General features: G+C 43.4%; 1 long non-coding RNA gene across 1 annotated transcript; it reads left to right on the forward strand.

Moving 5' to 3' along the window:
- The first annotated feature begins 1,923 nt into the window (after positions 1–1,923).
- Positions 1,924–16,462, forward strand: LOC140697081 (uncharacterized). Its single transcript, XR_012073900.1, has 3 exons — positions 1,924–2,022; positions 14,273–14,597; positions 16,344–16,462. It is a non-coding gene; the product is annotated as an uncharacterized lncRNA (long non-coding RNA).
- The last annotated feature ends 869 nt before the right edge of the window (positions 16,463–17,331 follow it).

Consider the following 17,331-nt stretch of genomic DNA (forward strand, 5'->3'; position numbering starts at 1 on the left):
TCTGCTTTGTTTTGCTTTTTAACCATTTGCTTTATTAGAATGTGCTTTGGAACTTGGTAATAGGGTTTTTAGTTATGAAGTCAACTTGAAGATGGTTTGCCTATTTTAAAATGGCATTTGTAGGTTTTATTATAAAGATTAATATTAACAAGAACAACAGTAATAACAAGAAGCAGCTTCTATTGGGCATCTGAAATTCACAAGGCACTGTTTTAACTGCATGGCATGTGTTAGTTCATTTCATGCATTTGAGATGGACATTATTGTGTCTATTTGTAGATGAGGAAACTGGGGTTCAGAAAGGGTAGATGGCCTGCCTGCTGACCCTCAGCTGGTAAGTGATGGGACCAATTGTCAGAACGAGACTGGCCCGGCCCCAAAGTGTTGTGTTGCCCCTACTGTCTACAAAGAGCTGTGTGCAGTAGGGTGTGAGCCTGATGCAGAATAACTCTAGGTGTGAGAGCTGACAGAATTGGGGATGGGGACAAGGATGCCTTGATGGAGCACTAGTGACTGGATTTTAGGGCTGAAGTCTTCCTCTCCTGGATTAAGCCTCCTGCATCCATCTGGTAGCAGTGAGCTCCATGTCATTGTATGTATAATGTAGGGAAGAAGGGAGGAAGAGGTGAAATACAAAAGCTTGGTTGGAGGCCAACCAAGTTTTACACACTGATAGAGCTGTTTGCTTTGTCTTTGCTTTGTCTGGAAACTGTCTCTACTCTGCTGACTCCCGTGGCAACCATGTTATATGATGCGGTCTTGATCTGCTGGTCACAGCTGATGAGTCCAGGATTGGCCTCCCTGGACAAACTGGTTGGTCATGGTTCTTTCACTGAAAATTTGGAATTGGGACTCAGAGATTCTGGCCTCAGCAGGAGCTATAGGCGACCTGGGAAGCCGAGAAAGCTAACCTGCAGCAGGGATGAGTGAAGTGGACGTACTTAAAAGCACAGAGAGAAAAGACTCAGAGAAGCAGCCACCAAGCAACCTTCCATTTCCAATAGTTTTGGTCCATTCCTGAGGCCCCACTGTGTCCCTGCCCTGGGGCTCAGTGAGACCATATATGACAAATGAAATACAATATGGCAATTTTCCATCTTTGTTTAAGTTAATTAAGTGGATTTCTGTTATTGGCAGAAAAAGGGATCTTAATTCTGGAGAAGTTAAGGCTCAGTTCCAGGTTAGATAACAGCCCTGAATCGGTAGGGGAGGAGGCGTGGTGGGAGGATGGCTGTAATTAACAAGAAGCCAAAGAAAATGACTGTATCGCTAGAGTCTCCATCAAATCCTGCAAAACTGAGGATGCAGCACAGTGATATCTACAGTCCAGTAATGCAATTATGCATGAATGGGGAGAGGAGAGCTCACCCACAGTTCCCCCCAAAGGGGCTGCTGCAGCAGAATGGAAGCGGGGTGATGATGGGCAGGAGACCCAGAGGAGCAATGGAGCAGTGGCTGATGCTACCAGGGAGCCCACAGTTGGAACTGGAGGGGTGGGTGTTGATGGTGGGCACCAGGAGGGCCACACCTATGGGAAACCTGCAGGAAGGGATTTGGAGGGCTTTGGGGTTTCTGTGACCTGTGGGAGGGCCTGTAGAGGATGTGCTGTGCTGTTACTGTTGGTGAGATGCTACAGCACCCCTCAGGGCTGACGTGGTGTGAAGCCATGAACCTTACAAGCTGAGAAGGACAAGAATGAATCTTGGCTCAAATGGAGGATAACTGGCAAAGTCAACTTTCCAAATTCAAATTTGGCAAAGGTGGTTTTTGAATGTAAAACAATATTTTTCTGTTTGCAGCTTCTCTCTACCTAGGCCAGAGACATGAGACCAGGGGGAGTAACTGTGGTCCATACTGAAACAGACACACCTCCGTCCTTTCTAAATGTCCCTTCACTCTCCTTCCAGGTGGACTCACCCAACACTCTCTGAGTCAGCAACCCCTGTGGCCATGTGCTTCTGCTCTGCTGCATGAATCCTAACTCTGTAAATGAAGTAAAGAAAACTCCAGGAACAGAATGAGGTAGACTGCTTATAAGTTGTCACTTTGTTTGACTACATTACCTTTCCTTCTTTAAGAAAAGAAATGTATTCTTTTTGCAAGGAAAAATGCCTGAGAAATGCTATGCTAGACTGACAGAAGGGGAAAATCTAGCATTTAGATGTTTTTCTAAATAAGAATATTTAGATGCTTCTTACTCTTTTCTTCTTCCTTGGAACGCCTTGGTCTGTTTGATAAAAAGCCCTGTGATCCACGAGCAGACTATCATCTTTATCATCAACCCACCTGGTCATCTTGGTGATGATATGCTTTTGATTGCATTCACGAGAAATTTGTCATTTATAAGTCACCGCACACATTTTATATCTGAATAAAAGAGAAATATGCATAGATGCCATTGTGCTTGATTGAATCCTTATGCATGACGATCTGAAAGTGCTTATGTGAGGCATTAGAACAATTAATGATTTACTCATCTCTGAGTTCTAGCATTGTGTTGTATATTACCTGGGGCTGATGAAAGGCACCGTATAAGTGCAAAATGTTATTAGTTTTTAGGGAAGGGATGATAAGATTTGAAGCATAACCTAGCCCTAGTGAAATACTCATTCTCGGGTAAGCTGCTTGCAGTTCAAACTGCAGTAGCAAAGAGGCTTTTGGTCCCCACTCGCATTAATCTTTTAAGCAGAAATGAAGCCTAGAAACTCATACATCTCCAAACGGAGGGGGTGCCTTGGATGTATACCATAGGCATTTTAAGAATCACAGCAGGGATGGAATCTGGAGATGTACCCACCAGCCTCTCTGGGTGACATTTTGCTCAGGGGCTGAGTGTGGTGGGTGGAGGATAGAGTGGGGCCGGGCGGAAGGCTTTGTTCGGCTCCAGGAGGCACCTCATCAGGAAAGGATGAGACATACATCTCTGACTGATGGGCTGTTAGAGGTTTAAAATGTTTGCCTTGGGTGACCTTAGGGAAAAACACCATCCTCTCTGGCTTAATGTGAATTAAATTTTTCGATTACTCCAGAGGAAGGAAAGGCAGCGGCTCCAAGCATGCTTATTTGTGGAAAGTAAAATGAAATTAAACACTCCAGCAGAAGGAATCTTAGCAGCTCACTGATCCCAGGGCATCGCCCCTTGCCACTCAACGGCAGTGAAAATTTGATTTGAGGGTAACGGATATTTTAAATGGAGTATCCTGAATCCATCTAAACACGTTTTTGTTCTGAGAGCATAACTATACTAATTTGTGTATCCTGGGAAAGAAAAGAAGCATTTTAATATTTTTTCTCCCTTCAAGGAGAGTGCTGTAAGTTTCTTGAGTAATGGAAGGAGAATTCAGTATGGAAATGAGTGGTCCTCCTGTTGGCTGGGATTTTATGGTTTGCCATTTACATGTATGTAGAGTATCCCCTTTTGATCATAGGATGCTCAAATGAAAAAATGGGAATCCTGGGAATGAAAGCAAGTCTCATTGTTTTCGTAGAAGTAAGAACCTGGGTGATCCTTTCCTTCTCTTTGAAAGAAGACAAGAGAAAAAGTGTGTGTGTGTGTGTGTTTCATTAGAATGTGGGCAAGCAATCTTGATTATATTATCAGGAAGCCCATGATATTGTATGCATGTAGATGTATGTAAAGTCTGGAACAAATAGTTGTAAAGTTATCATATCATCATCCTTGGGGGTTCCTATGAATATGCCAGATCCCTCTGAGTTTGAAGTGATTGGACTTAATTGTTGGTTAGAGCAGGAGAATATTGAGTCTGTGCAGGGAAGGCGTGACTTCTGTGCTTCTCCATCTTCCTCAGAGCCTTTGTTTGGGGATTGCAGGAAGAGGCAAATTAAAAGGGTGAGGGAAGGCAGGAAAAACAGAAAGATATTCCATAATGCCTTGATTTTTTAAAGTGTGCTGATAATAGAGACAGAAGTTTCCATTTCTGGTTAAAGTTTGGGCAGGCAGGGGTGATCTGTTCAGGTGGGAAAACTTGAATTTTCAGTCACCAAGCAAGACTTTCCCCAAAAAGAGAGGGTGCAAACAGCCGTCAGCCCCCATGCCCTGTGTACACCCAGGCCCCACCTTTGTCTCCCTGACTTCCTCTGAGGCTGCTGGACCATAAATACCACTGGTAACGGGTATCGTTGCTTCAAAAAAACAAAAACAAAAACAAAAACTTAGAATGTAGAGGAATCTTGTTACTACTGATATGCTTTTAAAATTAGCACCAGGTGATGGGGAGGAAGAAAGAAGGAGAAGAAGGAGAAAAGAGGATGACAAAGGGGGAGAAGATGAAAATAAAAATAGTGTCACATTTGGGACACACACTGAAATGTTATTTGTTCTTTATCAGAAATTCAAATATAACTGGGTGCCCTGTATTTTATATGGCAATCCCAGCTATGTTCCAGGCAAAAGGCTCAGCATTTCCATGTATAATCTCATTTAAGCTGTGCACAGCTCCTACCAATAAGGACTCCTGTCCTTTGTGTTTTTTTCTTTTCAATATATATATTTTTATTGAAGTATAAGTAATTTACAATGTTGTGTCAATTTCTGGTGTACAGCACAACACTTCAGTCATATAGGAACATACATATATTCGTTTTCATATTCTTTTTCACCATAGGTTACTACAAGATATTGAATATGGTTCCCTGTGCTATACAGTAAGAACTTGTTGTTTATCTAGTTTATATATATTAGTTAGTATCTGCAGATCTCAAACTCCCAATTTATTCCTTCTCATCCCCTTCCCCCCCTGGTAACCATAAGTTTGTTTTCTATGTCTGTGAGTCTGTTACTGTTTTGTAAATTTTTAGATGAGGAAACTGTGACTCAAAGAGGTGAAAAGAGTCACATGACCCAAGGTTGTAGAGCTGGTGAGTGATGGAGCCCCAGGGAAGAACCCAGGCAAGGCCTACACACTGGAGCCCTAGAAAAAGAAAAAATATAAAATAAAATAAAATAAAATGAATCAAGGAAAGCAATTCTACCTTAGAATATTTTGAAAAATTTGACAGAAGCTTTAGTGCAAGGAAGGAGACAGCAATTAGCAAGACTTGTGGTTTTTGAAGATTGTCAGCAACTATCTCATTGTTGGCAAATAACTTCCTTTGGGGAGCTCTGTGTGAATTGTAATTCCAGATCTTTGACGAAAGAGATGCCCTTTATGTCCCCTGTTGGTGGAGTAAATTAAAAATCTTCATATATTCTGAATAGAAAAATGAAACCTTTGTGGTAAATCTCATAAAAATGTGCCCTGGAGGTGAAAAATCGCGTTCAGACCTCAGCCATCTATATTAATTATGAGAAAGGACAGTGTGGATTGGGAAAAAATACGAATTGTGAAATATTTCTAGGTGCTGCATGTTGAGAGAGATACTGATAAACCAGAATGTACCTGAGGTTGTGTGACCAGGCTGCTGGTGGTGGTGCCACTGGTGTGGGTGGGAAAGGGACGTGCTGGAGGCTGGATGCCCCTGAAAATAATTTGAGAGAAATAAGGAACTAAAAATACTTAGCCTGAAAATAGGCAACTAAGGAGAAGTACATTACTCCCTGAATTATGCAAAAGACTATCAGTTCTCATTTCTAGTGGCCATAATTCTGTTACTACAAAAGATAGAACTAGACCAACATGTAAAGTTTTATAAAGGTAGGTTTCTGCTCAGCATAGATCATTTTTTAGAAACCACAGTGGGCTGATGGTAGGATAGTGACCTCTGGAAATAGTGTATCGTCTTCTACTGCAGGCCTTCAAGCTGCACCTGGATGCCAGGCCATCTGGGATGCTGTAGGGAGGATTTCTGAATCTGGTGGACAGCTTGGCCTGAAACACACATGTGCGCACGCGTGTGCGCACGTGTGCACACACACACACACACACACACACACACAAATGTGTGTATATTCAAGAAATTGTACTTTGATTACTAATGAAACTTGGAAAGATAAAGTGTCTCTCAAGTCTGTGCCTTCGGGTCCACCCCGTGGCCACCTTCTTTCTGGACCCCTCTTCGCTTCCCTGGATTACTGTCCCAACCTCCACTTGGTCTTCTGCTTCCAACTTTTCCTCTCTCTAATAGATTTTTCACAGAACCTCCAGTGTATTCTTTTCTCAATTCTAAAGTATTCATTTTATTCCCTTACTTAAAAACTTCTTCCTACCTTGACAAATATACCCTCATCACGACAAGACCAAATCTGTGTGAAGCTGTGTTTTTAATGACTGAAAGTCGGCGAAATACCAAAGATGCCTGAATTTAATTATTAACGCACACGTCTGAGAGCTCTCTTGATGAGTTGGTGACATTTGCATGAGAATAAAATGAAGACATACATAATTCATGAATTACCATATATTTATTCCATTAAATCTATTCTCTTTAACTTCAGCAAAAATCACTAATTATGTGACTTTTGCATAATTTGGATTCTATTCAGAGTGATCATCTAAAGGATTAAAAATGTAATTTTGTATTCAAGATACATAAAATTTAAACATATTCTCATAAAAAGATAAATGAACTTCAAAGTCAAAATATAAAATTAAAATCATTTTTCACATATATTTTCAAAATTTTTGAATATCACTTAAACAAAACTAACATCTTTAAATTTAATTTTTGAAAAGTTAACTAGACCTTATTAGATGTTTTTTAAAACATTTGCATTTCTAGCATTCAACACCCATCCAAGTGCTAATGTAAAAGCTCGATAACATACTTCAAGCATGAGATATATATATTTGTATATATTTAAATGCAATACGAGTTATTTAACATTGCAGAATATGCCTCAGTTGCCACACGCAGCTGTTGCGAATACCTTGGTAATTCATGGGTCCATGTGGAACTACAAACAGGAATACGAGGAGAAGCAGGGAAAAGGCCCTCGGTGCTGCTGGGAAATAGTACTTCATTATGCACATTCCACTACATTCCTGCCACTGGAGAGGATGTGACATTTAGTTAGTCTTTTCTCTTATCTAAGCGCAAGTCCTCTCCACCTCCAGAATCTGTGTCTGCCTCCAGTGTTGGACAAGTGACATTGTTCTCAAAACTTCATGGCATTCAGGTACAGTTTGCCCTCTGTTTTTGTGTTTTTAATTGAGATATAATTGACCTATAACATACTGGTTTCAGGTGTGCAACATAAAGATTTGCTCTTTGTACATACTGCAAAATGAACACCACAATAAGTCCAGTTATCATCCAGTTGCGCTTTGTTTTGAGGACTTAGGGCAAGAGATGAAAAATGATATTGTCCGAGACCTGAACCGTGTTAGTTAAGAGAGCAGTTGTTCAAAGTTCTGGGTCAGGCTGTATCAATGCTAAGAGCTAGATCTTGAGGGACAATGGTGCCCATGTGCTCTTTAACATTTTATTTACTTACTTGTTTGTATGTTCTCTAATCCATTCAGGGCCGGCCCTCTAAGGTATAGGGAGGCCCCTTTCGCTGCAGCCTATGGGGTATACTGATAAAATCTATTATTTATGTGAGTGCATGGAAGTATTTTGATCTCTTTTATATGTAAGATATTATTTGCAAACACGTTTGTTACTTCAGATGCATAGCCCAAAGGCCTAAAGGCCTGATGGTAAGGGCACTGATGCAGAGGTGAAGAGACCCGGCTTTGATTCTCGTTTTAGCACTGATTCACTCTATGCAGGCACATCTGAGTCTATTTTCTCATCAGGTAAAAATGGGGAAATGAGGGTAGTTGATAGGATTGAACAAGGTAAAGTAAGTGGAATTGCTCTGAACTAAGAAGCAGTTCATAAACTGAGATTCTTTTCGTATAGCCTTGTATTCATTTTTCTATGCCTATTATAACGACGTACCACAGATGGGGTGGCTTAAACAACAGAAATTTATTTCCTCACTGTCTGGAGGCTGAAAGTCAAAGATCAAGGTGTTAGCAGGGCTGGTTTCTTCTGAGGCCTCCCTTGTTGGCTTGCAGATCTTCTGTCTTCTTTCACCGTCTTTATACAGCCTTTCCTCTGTGTACATCTGTGTCCTCATCTCCTCTTCTTATAAGGACACCAAGTCATAGAGGATTGGGGCCCACCCTGATGACCTCATTTAAGCTTAACTACCTCTTTAGAGACCGTGTTTCCAAGTACAGTCACATGCTGGAGTGCTGAGCGTTAGGATTTCAAGTTCAGCCCACTCTGTGCTTTATCACCTTGCTTTTAAGTGAATTTCAGATTCTACGTGCATTATCCTAATTCCTTGGCTACAGTCCCACTAAATGGCAAATTACTTTGCGTATTCAGAAAATAATTCCTGTTGAAGATGGCTATAGGAAATAATGGAAAGACGGTGTGCACTGCACTTCACTGCAGCATCAGTTTATTCAAAACACCCCCCTGCAGTGAATAAGCTGTCTGAACATAACGGAAGGTTAGACCTGATGGGGTTTGCAACGTGCTCCCCTTGCTTCTGAGGAGCTCAGGATGTGTGAGGGGAAGGGCTTTGGCTCCTGATGGTGAGGAGAGGTTGTGGGGGAGGTCTTCCTGTTCGGCAGCCAGCAGGAGAGTGGAGGCAACTTGTGGGTGGGATGGATTAAGTGTTCAGGGCCTCAGAGCCCTGGGGGGTGGGGTGGGTCTCGGTCTGGGCAAAGTGGCCGTGGGAGCGGCAGACATGTTCTGTCCTGGGGCCCTCCCACGCCCTTTTCAAAGCAGTGAAGGAGAGTCCTAGAGTCAACAGAGTTTTTGGCAATTGGGGAATAATTTTACTTTTCAGCTGATTTTAAATCAGATCTGTGGAAAACCTACGAATAAACAGAGAGTATTGCCCTCTGGTTCCTGAGAATCTAGGGGTGTGTAAAGGGATGCTTGTCTCTTTTTATGGACATGAAAATGGGAAACACTCTAATGTAACATTTCTCAACTTTGTGCAAATGGAAAAAAAAAACATTTCCAATTTTCCTAGTTTTGTGAACATAGATTATTATGTTTCAGTATGAAATTAAGCATACATCTTGGTGTCTCCATACCTCTTTTATAGCTTGGCAATCATGACAGATTTACAAATTGAATACAAACAAGTCTATAAAACCCATCACATTCATATTCACATCAGTTTAATGTGAATGAAATGTTTTTATTATGATAAAAAGATGAAATATGTGTCAAGTATTTCTTGAATTGACCTTGATTTTGAGGATATTCTCATTTGAGTCACCATCAGGATAATATTTATCAATGACTAAGTTTTATTTGTGGGTTTGATGGATCAATCTAATAGTGTGCCTCAAAATAAAATATAATAATAGACCTTTTTACCAAAAAACGTTGTCACCTACATCTCATGGTTTACTCCATTAATGGCTCCCAGAGGATTACACAGCCGAGACCTGAGTTTGCGCTTGTCCAGCATGAACAGTGTGTGCAGCTCCCAGCAGGCACTTTGGGTTGGGCGTGCTGGGGCTGCCATGTGCTTTGTGACGGCTGACACAGCGCTCCTTCCTCTCGGTCACCTTGCTGGGAAAGGTTGATTTCTGCAGCATGAGGAGGCATATCATTAGGCCAACAGACTCAGGTGCTCAAACTATGGGGCCATACTTAGTTATGGGTAACTGCCTGATTCAGTGTAGGCTTTAAATTTTATTCAGTATTTCATCAAAATAAGACACCAACTTATAATACATTTTTGAAGAACTCTTGAGCCCCCTGAGAATATTGTCCACAGATCCCCAGGTGAGGATGAAACTTGTAAAAGCAGTTTTAAAAAGACCTGTTGTAACACATCTTTTATCCCTTAAACTCAATATATTTTGAACAACTTTATTGAGATATAATTCATCTACCAGGCATTTCACGCATTAGAGTGTGCAATAGTTCACAGACTTCTGCAACAACTGCGTCCTAATTTTAGAACATTTGTATTACCCCAGGGAGAAACCTTGTACCCATTAGCTGTCACTCCCCATTCCCCCACCCTCATACACCTCTTGGTCTAAGGAAACCCATAATCTATTTTCTTTCTCTGTGGATTTGCCTATTGTGGACATTTCAGATAATGGTATCATTGTAACATGTGGTCTTTTATGTCTGGATTCTTTCACTTAGTATAATGTTTTCAAGGTTCATCCATGTTGTAGCAGATATCAGTACTTCATTCCTTTTCATGGCTGATTAATATTCCATTGTGTGGATATACCACATTTATTTATCTACTTACCTATTGATGGATATTTAGTTTGTCTCCAATTTGGGCTTTAAGGAATAATATTCCTATGAACAATTGTGTACAAGCTTTTGCATGAGAACATGTTTTCATTTCTCTTATGTGTATACACAGGCATGAAATTGCTGGGTCCGATGAATCTCTGTGTTTAAAATTTTGAGGGGCTGCCAAACTTTTTAGAAAGAAAACAGCTGCATCATTTTACATTCCCACCAGAAATACACCAGGGTTCCACTTTCTCCACATCCTCTTCGACACTTGTTATCGTGTGTCTTTTTGGATTATAGCCACCTTAGTGGTGTGAAGATGTATTTCATAGTGGTTTTGATTTGTTTCCTCAGTGGCTAATGATATTGGGCATATTTTCAAATGCTCATTGGTCCTTTGTGTATCTTCCTTGGAGAAATGTCTATTCAGAGCCTTGTACATTTTAAAATTCGGTTATTCAAACCGTATGTATTTTTAAATGGGCATTTTATGAAAATGAGAAAGCAAGATGGTGATGTAATAGGTTTCTAAGAGCTCAGGCTCTGACCTACCAGCTCGGCATCTGAGATAGGGTTTTAACATCTCTGAGTCTCTGCTTCCTGATCATCAGAAGGATGGGACTTGTATCTGCTAGAGCTGTGGTGAGGATTAACTAAAATAATACACAGAAAGCTCTGGGTCCAGCACCTGGTACATGGCACCTGCTTGATGAATAGAGATTATTATGAGCTCCACAGTGCTTCCCAGCAGTGAATCCCAAATGGCCTTGTCTTCTTTTTTAATTTATGTCTCCCTGGGTAGATTGTAAACTTCCTAAGGGCAGGGGTGGTGTTCTTACACTTCTTAAAATTCTCGTAGTATTTTGTAGTCTTAGCAGACTTGGCGTACGAGAGCGAACTGGGAGATGTCTCATGGTGCTGGTTGCATGGGAACAGGGGGTTGTGGAGAACAGGTAGGTTCTGAACATGCCGGTATGGAGGAGGAGAATACCTTGGGTGTAGAGAACGGAATGAGTAGAGGTGCAGAAAGAGGAAGGCTCAGCCCACAGCTCTGTGGAGCTGGTTCTGCCCCTTGGTGACCCTGCTGCCTAGGAGGCAGGAGATGAGTGGAAGGTCATTACAGGCTGTCCCGGAGGAGCCGCTGGCAGGGCAGATGGAAACTGAAGGAAGACGTGTTGTGCGGCCCAGGCTCTCGCGGTCCTTAAACAAGTCCTAAGATGCAGCCTCCTGTTGGTGGTCTCCAGACACAGTCATCACACATGCAGGTTTTCTAGGCCCATGACTAAGGCAAAGGCAGATTTTTGTCATTGTTGTTTCTGCTTCTTCAAAGATCTGAAGTGTTGCTCCTTTTTTATCTGCTTAGTTAGGCCAAGCAGCCTCCAGCCCCAGGGGCGGGGTGAATTTACCTGCCTGGCTTCCCTATCTCTTTGTCATAGGACTCTGTGACCTTTTCCATCCCAAGCCAAGAGTCAGAGCAGTTGCCTTGCACATCTGAGATCACTCAGAAAGTCAGCAGAGACCTTGGGAACTGATTCATTCCTTCTCCAAGTCTGTGCTTTCTTGAAAAGACAAACTGACCTCTCTTCTGTTTTGAGAATTAGTAGGCACTAATTTATAGTCACTTCACTTCCCATCAAATGACTATTAGAAGTAACAAAAGGCCTAGATAAAGGCCAGGCAGAAACTCCTAAATTGAAAATATCTGTGACCAATTGTCTTCAGACTTTTAAATCCCATTTAGCAGCTGGTCACCATCCCCTTGCTTGGTGTTAGATACACTCCAGCCTTTCGGTGCTTGCTGAGAAAAAAAATACTTTGCAAAAAGTTACATGGTTTTCTGATAGGTAAGGGAAAATGTGCTGTACTAGTAAACTTCCAGAATATGTGTGAACACACAGGGGTGGGCTGAGAGAGAATTCCCTGTACAGCCTTCCAGCCTCTGCTCTTGCCTCTCACCGTGGGGCTCCATCTCTCAGGCACAGTGTGTCCTCCAGAGAGTCACGCAGCTATTGGCAGTGAGAGGTGCTCTCCCAGCAGTGGGGGCTCCTCCCTCGCTCCTCCAGGCTGGCTCACCTCGCTCTCTGGGAGAGTCCTTGAGGACAAGGACAAGAAAGCACTGATGAGGAAGCACAGGCTGGAGGGGAGGAAATTATGTCCAGCAAGCCTAGAGGCAGTGACTCCCATAGATACTGTCCCAGGCAACACCTGCCATACGACCCTGAAAACACGTCAAGGGCCCCGTTTGCTCGCTGTTTCTGTTTCCCTTATCTCCCACGTCTGTAGATGCTTGTGTTCTGGTAAACATCTTGCGGCTTCTGCATCAGAGGGGCCATCGGGGAGGAGAGTTAGGGTTTGGGAAAGTTTCCTAAGGAGGTGAGGAGGACTTACAGAGGGCATAGAAGGTGAAAGTAGCTTGGACTGAGGACTAAAGGGACTGGAAAAAAAGAAAAGCAATGTGTGTGAGTAAGAAAAGGAAGCAGAAAGAGTGGTGCATGAGAGTGAGGACAGGTCAGGCACCTACCAGTTCGGACAGTGAAAGATGGAATGCGACGGGTGAGGAGTCCAATGCACGTTCGACTTCAGGGACACTGCTCAGGGGGCAGCCGGAAGGCATTCTGGCCCAGGGTCTAATCCTGCTTCTTGCTGATATTTCCTAGTTGTACAAATAAGTGCAAATCCTGTAGCATCCTTGAACCTCAATCACCTCAAGTATAAGGATACACTAATAGTAATATCCAACAATAATGTAATGATAGGGATCAAATGAGATATGCCCGTGAAAGCATTTTGTAAACTGTAAGCGCTGTCTGATGTAAGATATTATTACATGCCAGCTGACTTTCATTCTTCACGTGAGGCAGGCCAGGGGCTGCTCAGCAGTCACAGCGCCCCTTACAGGAGTGCACTTTAATTACTTCCTACTTCATGGTAACTTGGACTACGTCCAAGACCTTGGAATCTTCCGTTGTGGTGTGGTGGGATGTTTGAGGGCTTAGTTTAAAAAAAAAATGCAAACTTCATGCTCTATTAATTCTAATGATGCTTCCTAACCTAGACCATGGTCTTCCCAGGGTGGAGATATGAATATTCTGGTAACAGTTTAGGGAGGAGTCCCAGGTACCACCCCGCCAGTTCACCTGGAAAATTAGTCTCAGTCCTAGTCGTCCTTCTTGGAGGATGGAGGTCGTCTGGGTCGAAATGCACTTCGGTATGCTGTGAGCATTGAGATGGCGCAATGAATGGGCTTGTGAATTGCACAGCGCTAAAGATAAGTGCGAAGCCTGTGTTACTGTTGTAGTTGACAGAGGCAGCTCACGGTAGTGCAGACAGAAGGAGTCTCAAGTAAGGACAGCTGAGTTCAAGTTCTGACTCTGTCAGTGTCCATTTGTGCGGAAAATAAGCACCTCACCACTGGCCAGGACATGGGGAGGCTAAAATGCATGACCACGGGCTTTGCGAGCTGCAAGTGCTGAACCCATGCTCCTGCTTGTGAAGCACGTGAGCCGCCTCTTTTCTGTCCTGTTGTCCATACCTGTCCCATGGGGGAAGCCTGACTGGTCTTTCTGCACAGGGTCTGCACCTATTAGATTATATGTGTTTGAACCCCGCTGAGGTCTGCATGCTGATTCAATAGTCATAAACTTTCAAATCTGCAGTGGCTTTTTAGACCGAGTGGCCGCAAAGAGGTAAGCTGTGCGATATCCCAGGATGGAGCCTGAGGTCTGTGCTGCACTTCTCATGAAGGTGATCTCTCGTAATCCTTGGTTTTGAATACCTCTGCTGTGTGCTTTCCATCATTTTTACGACGAGAAAGATGTCATCTGTGTGGCATCTGCAGGGCTCTGGTTGAGAAGTGAGTTGGTTTAAAGCACTTCATTTCAGATTACTCATAAAGATTTCGGGGGCATTGTTCCTTCATTCCACCTGCTCGTCAATTTTCTTCAGGACCACAATAGCGTGAGTGTCATCTTTTGAGCCTAAATACTGCAGTTTAAGAGTCCCCTGTTCCTGAACGAAAACATTTGTTTTCTTTAAAATGTACATTTCTCTCCAGCCTGGCCTAAGTTCCTTTTATGTCTGTTTTGAAATGCAGCTTCTGTTAGCCAGTCACCAGATCTGCTGCCTCTCCCGCTGCTTCGTTCCGTGAGACCCAGTGTGGGTCATTATTCGTTCAAGAACACAAGGCCGGCTCGGCCTCGGTTTGACTGACAGCTTGTTGAAACTCCTGGCCCAGCATTGTAAGTGAGATGGAGCTGGCATTCAGCATGGTGTCTTGCTATCTGGAGAAGATCTGTCTGTGTACGGCCAGGGGTTTTCACTCGCCTGAGGAACACTGACGTCTTTTAGTACTTACGACGCGTTGCCAGTGTGTTTTCTTCTTTTTTGGATAGTAGCAACTGGCAAGCATCTTTCACCAGGTGGGACATAACTCTCGTTTTTGCTTTGCAGGAGAGTAGCTACTCTCTGAGACACATAGATGTTATTTTTCTCAGTACTAAAATTTTAGGGCATTGGTTACAGATACACATAGCCAGGCCTTAACTTAATAATATTAATGAGATGAACATGATTCTCTCCTGCTGGGAAGCAGTGTTGTAGTAAAGAGCCTCGGCTCTGAAATGAGGAGATCTGAACTTGAATCCTGGCTATTCTACTAATTAGCTAGATGACCTTGGGTAAGACTTTGAACCTCTGTACATCTTAATTTCTTGCTTTGTGAAGTGAAGGGTAATAAAGATTGCTGGGATTTCAAATGAGCTAATGAACATGATTATGGAGTGATATGTAAATGAAAGATTATCATCACTGAATCTTTATCCTTTATAACTGCTGGGAGCTGGAAGGTACATTTAAAAATACTTTATTTATTTATTAATTATTGTATTATTTTATTTTGGTTGGAGGGGGAGGTAATTAGGTTTTTTTATTTTAGAGGAGGTACTGGGGATTGAACCCAGGACCTCATCCATACTGAGCATGTGCTCTACCACTTGAGCTTTCCCTTCCCACCTTGGAAGGTCCATTTTGATTTTCTTGGGTTTGGCCAATAGAGTTCACATGTTGCCTGCTCTTGTAATTTCAGAGGACAGTGCAAATTCTCAGTGCTTCACACCAACCTTTCTGATGGTGCCATTGTTTGATGAGGAGTTGGAAGAAGAGTAGGCTTCCTTGAGGAGGAAATTTACACTCAGCTGGATGATGCCTTTCTAAAATCCCCCCAATCCTAAAATCCTGTTGTGATAATTCGGGCACTGTCAGTTGCTGTAAGTCTGAGGACCCCATGGAACTTAGACATTGGCTTGTTCATTGACATCACACAGAGAGAGAACAGTTAGGAAACAGGTGACGCCATGCCCGGGACTTGACACATAACAGTTGCTTGGTTGTTTCAGCTGACTGGGGATCATTTTAGCCTCTCCTGAGGTCTTTTGTGTCAATCCAGCCAAACAGATACTAAGATAAGTAGAAGCCCAGGTGCTGTGCAAGATAAAGAAGTTACAGAACTCACTCATCTCTGTCCTCAGGAGTTAGCGATCTTGTTAGTCCCTTCTTCTTTGGTGCTGCCTCTGTTATCTGCATCTGTATGTATCTAAATTGGTATCTTGTTTAAGCCCACACTGGAATGGGATTGTGTCTATGAGCTCCTTCAAGAAAGAGTCCCACTATTTCCAGCATTTGACCCTCCAGGATGCAGGTCTGACTGCCCAAAGGCTGGATCTGCAAAGAACTGAGATCTGTAGTTGGTATATTGAGGACAAATGATAAAATTTGCTGGGTGCGTTAGCTGAGGGGTGGTTGGTGGAAGGCAGGACAGTTTTGGGATCAGGGATCACTCATGTGGGAAGGTCTGCGTGGCCGTGGGTTCCAGCCATAGCAGCTGCTGAAAGACTGGGGACCACGGCTCCTCCTTCATCACTGACCTCTGACACTCAGCTCCCAATGAGGCTGTAGTAACAGCTGCTGTTGCCACAGGCCCATCAATACTTTCAGCTTGCCCATTCAGTCTTTCACTCATTCATTCATTCAACAAATGTTTACTGAATGTCTACTATGGGACTGTTCAAAATACTGGTGGCAAAATGGTGAGCAGAACTACATAGCCTTTGTTTTCATGGAATTTATTGTTTGTGAAAGGACTATGTGGACAAAAGTTATCTCTGCAGGGGCCTCCAGACCTGTGATAAGTGCTGTGAAGAAGAGGAACGAAGCCTGCAGGGAGAGACCAGGGAGGAGCTGAAGGAGGGGTGGGGGTACCTGGGAGAGCTTTCCAGGCAGAGGAAGTGCCACAGCCAAGGCCTCCCTCTCTGGAGATCTGCAAGCGCCAGTGTCTGGAGTGCTGAGTGTGAGGAAAAGCAAAGGTGAGATGTGATTGGGGAGGGAGGGAGGGAAGGGCCTTTGCAGGTAGGGCCAGGATTTTAGATGTTAAGCCTATTAGCAAGGAAAAGACAAAAGAGTTTTAAGTAAGCAGGTGATAGGGTCAGAACTGCATTTCGAAGCCTACTCTGGTTGGAGAAGGATTGAAGGGGACCTGAGATTAGATACAGCATCTGCAGGTAGACTGCTGACTTAATCTAGGAGAGAGAGGGGAGCAGCCTTGGACTACGGTGGTGGCCACAGAGGAGGCAAGGCCTTGGAGAAGGTTTGCTTAGGAGAAGAGAGAGAGAGAAATCATCAAGCAGGTGGGCCGGGGAGGGCAGGAATGAAGGCAAGAGTCCGGGTTCGGGGAGACAGAGTTGGCAGGCGGCAAGGGGAGAGTGGCAGGAAGGGGTCTGTTTAATTTTATTCCTTCTGCTTGTGAACACTGCTCTCAGCCTGATTTGTCCAATTTGCTTTCAACTTGAAGCAGTTTTGCTTTAGAGGTTAACTGGGAGAGGTCATTCAAGTCCTGGGTCCAGTTTTCGGTCTGTTTTACGGGTCTGCAGGTTCATGGGTGTGTTTGTGAGTGGAGCGCATGAGAGGGGACATGGACGTTGGGTCCTTCAGCGCTGCATTTCCACCCCCCTCTCTGGAATGTGGCTTTCCTGGCCCCGTGCAGTCTTCCACCGTCCCCCCCTTTCTCCTCACTAACTTTCACCGATGACCGAGCAAGTTTAGTCACCCGAGGTTGCTTAAAGCCTTTCTGGTTCTTGTTTTCAGCTCAGTGGCCGTCTT

The sequence above is a fragment of the Vicugna pacos genome, chromosome 6 (assembly GCF_048564905.1).
Source record: "Vicugna pacos chromosome 6, VicPac4, whole genome shotgun sequence".
NCBI classification, from domain to species: Eukaryota; Metazoa; Chordata; class Mammalia; order Artiodactyla; family Camelidae; genus Vicugna; species Vicugna pacos.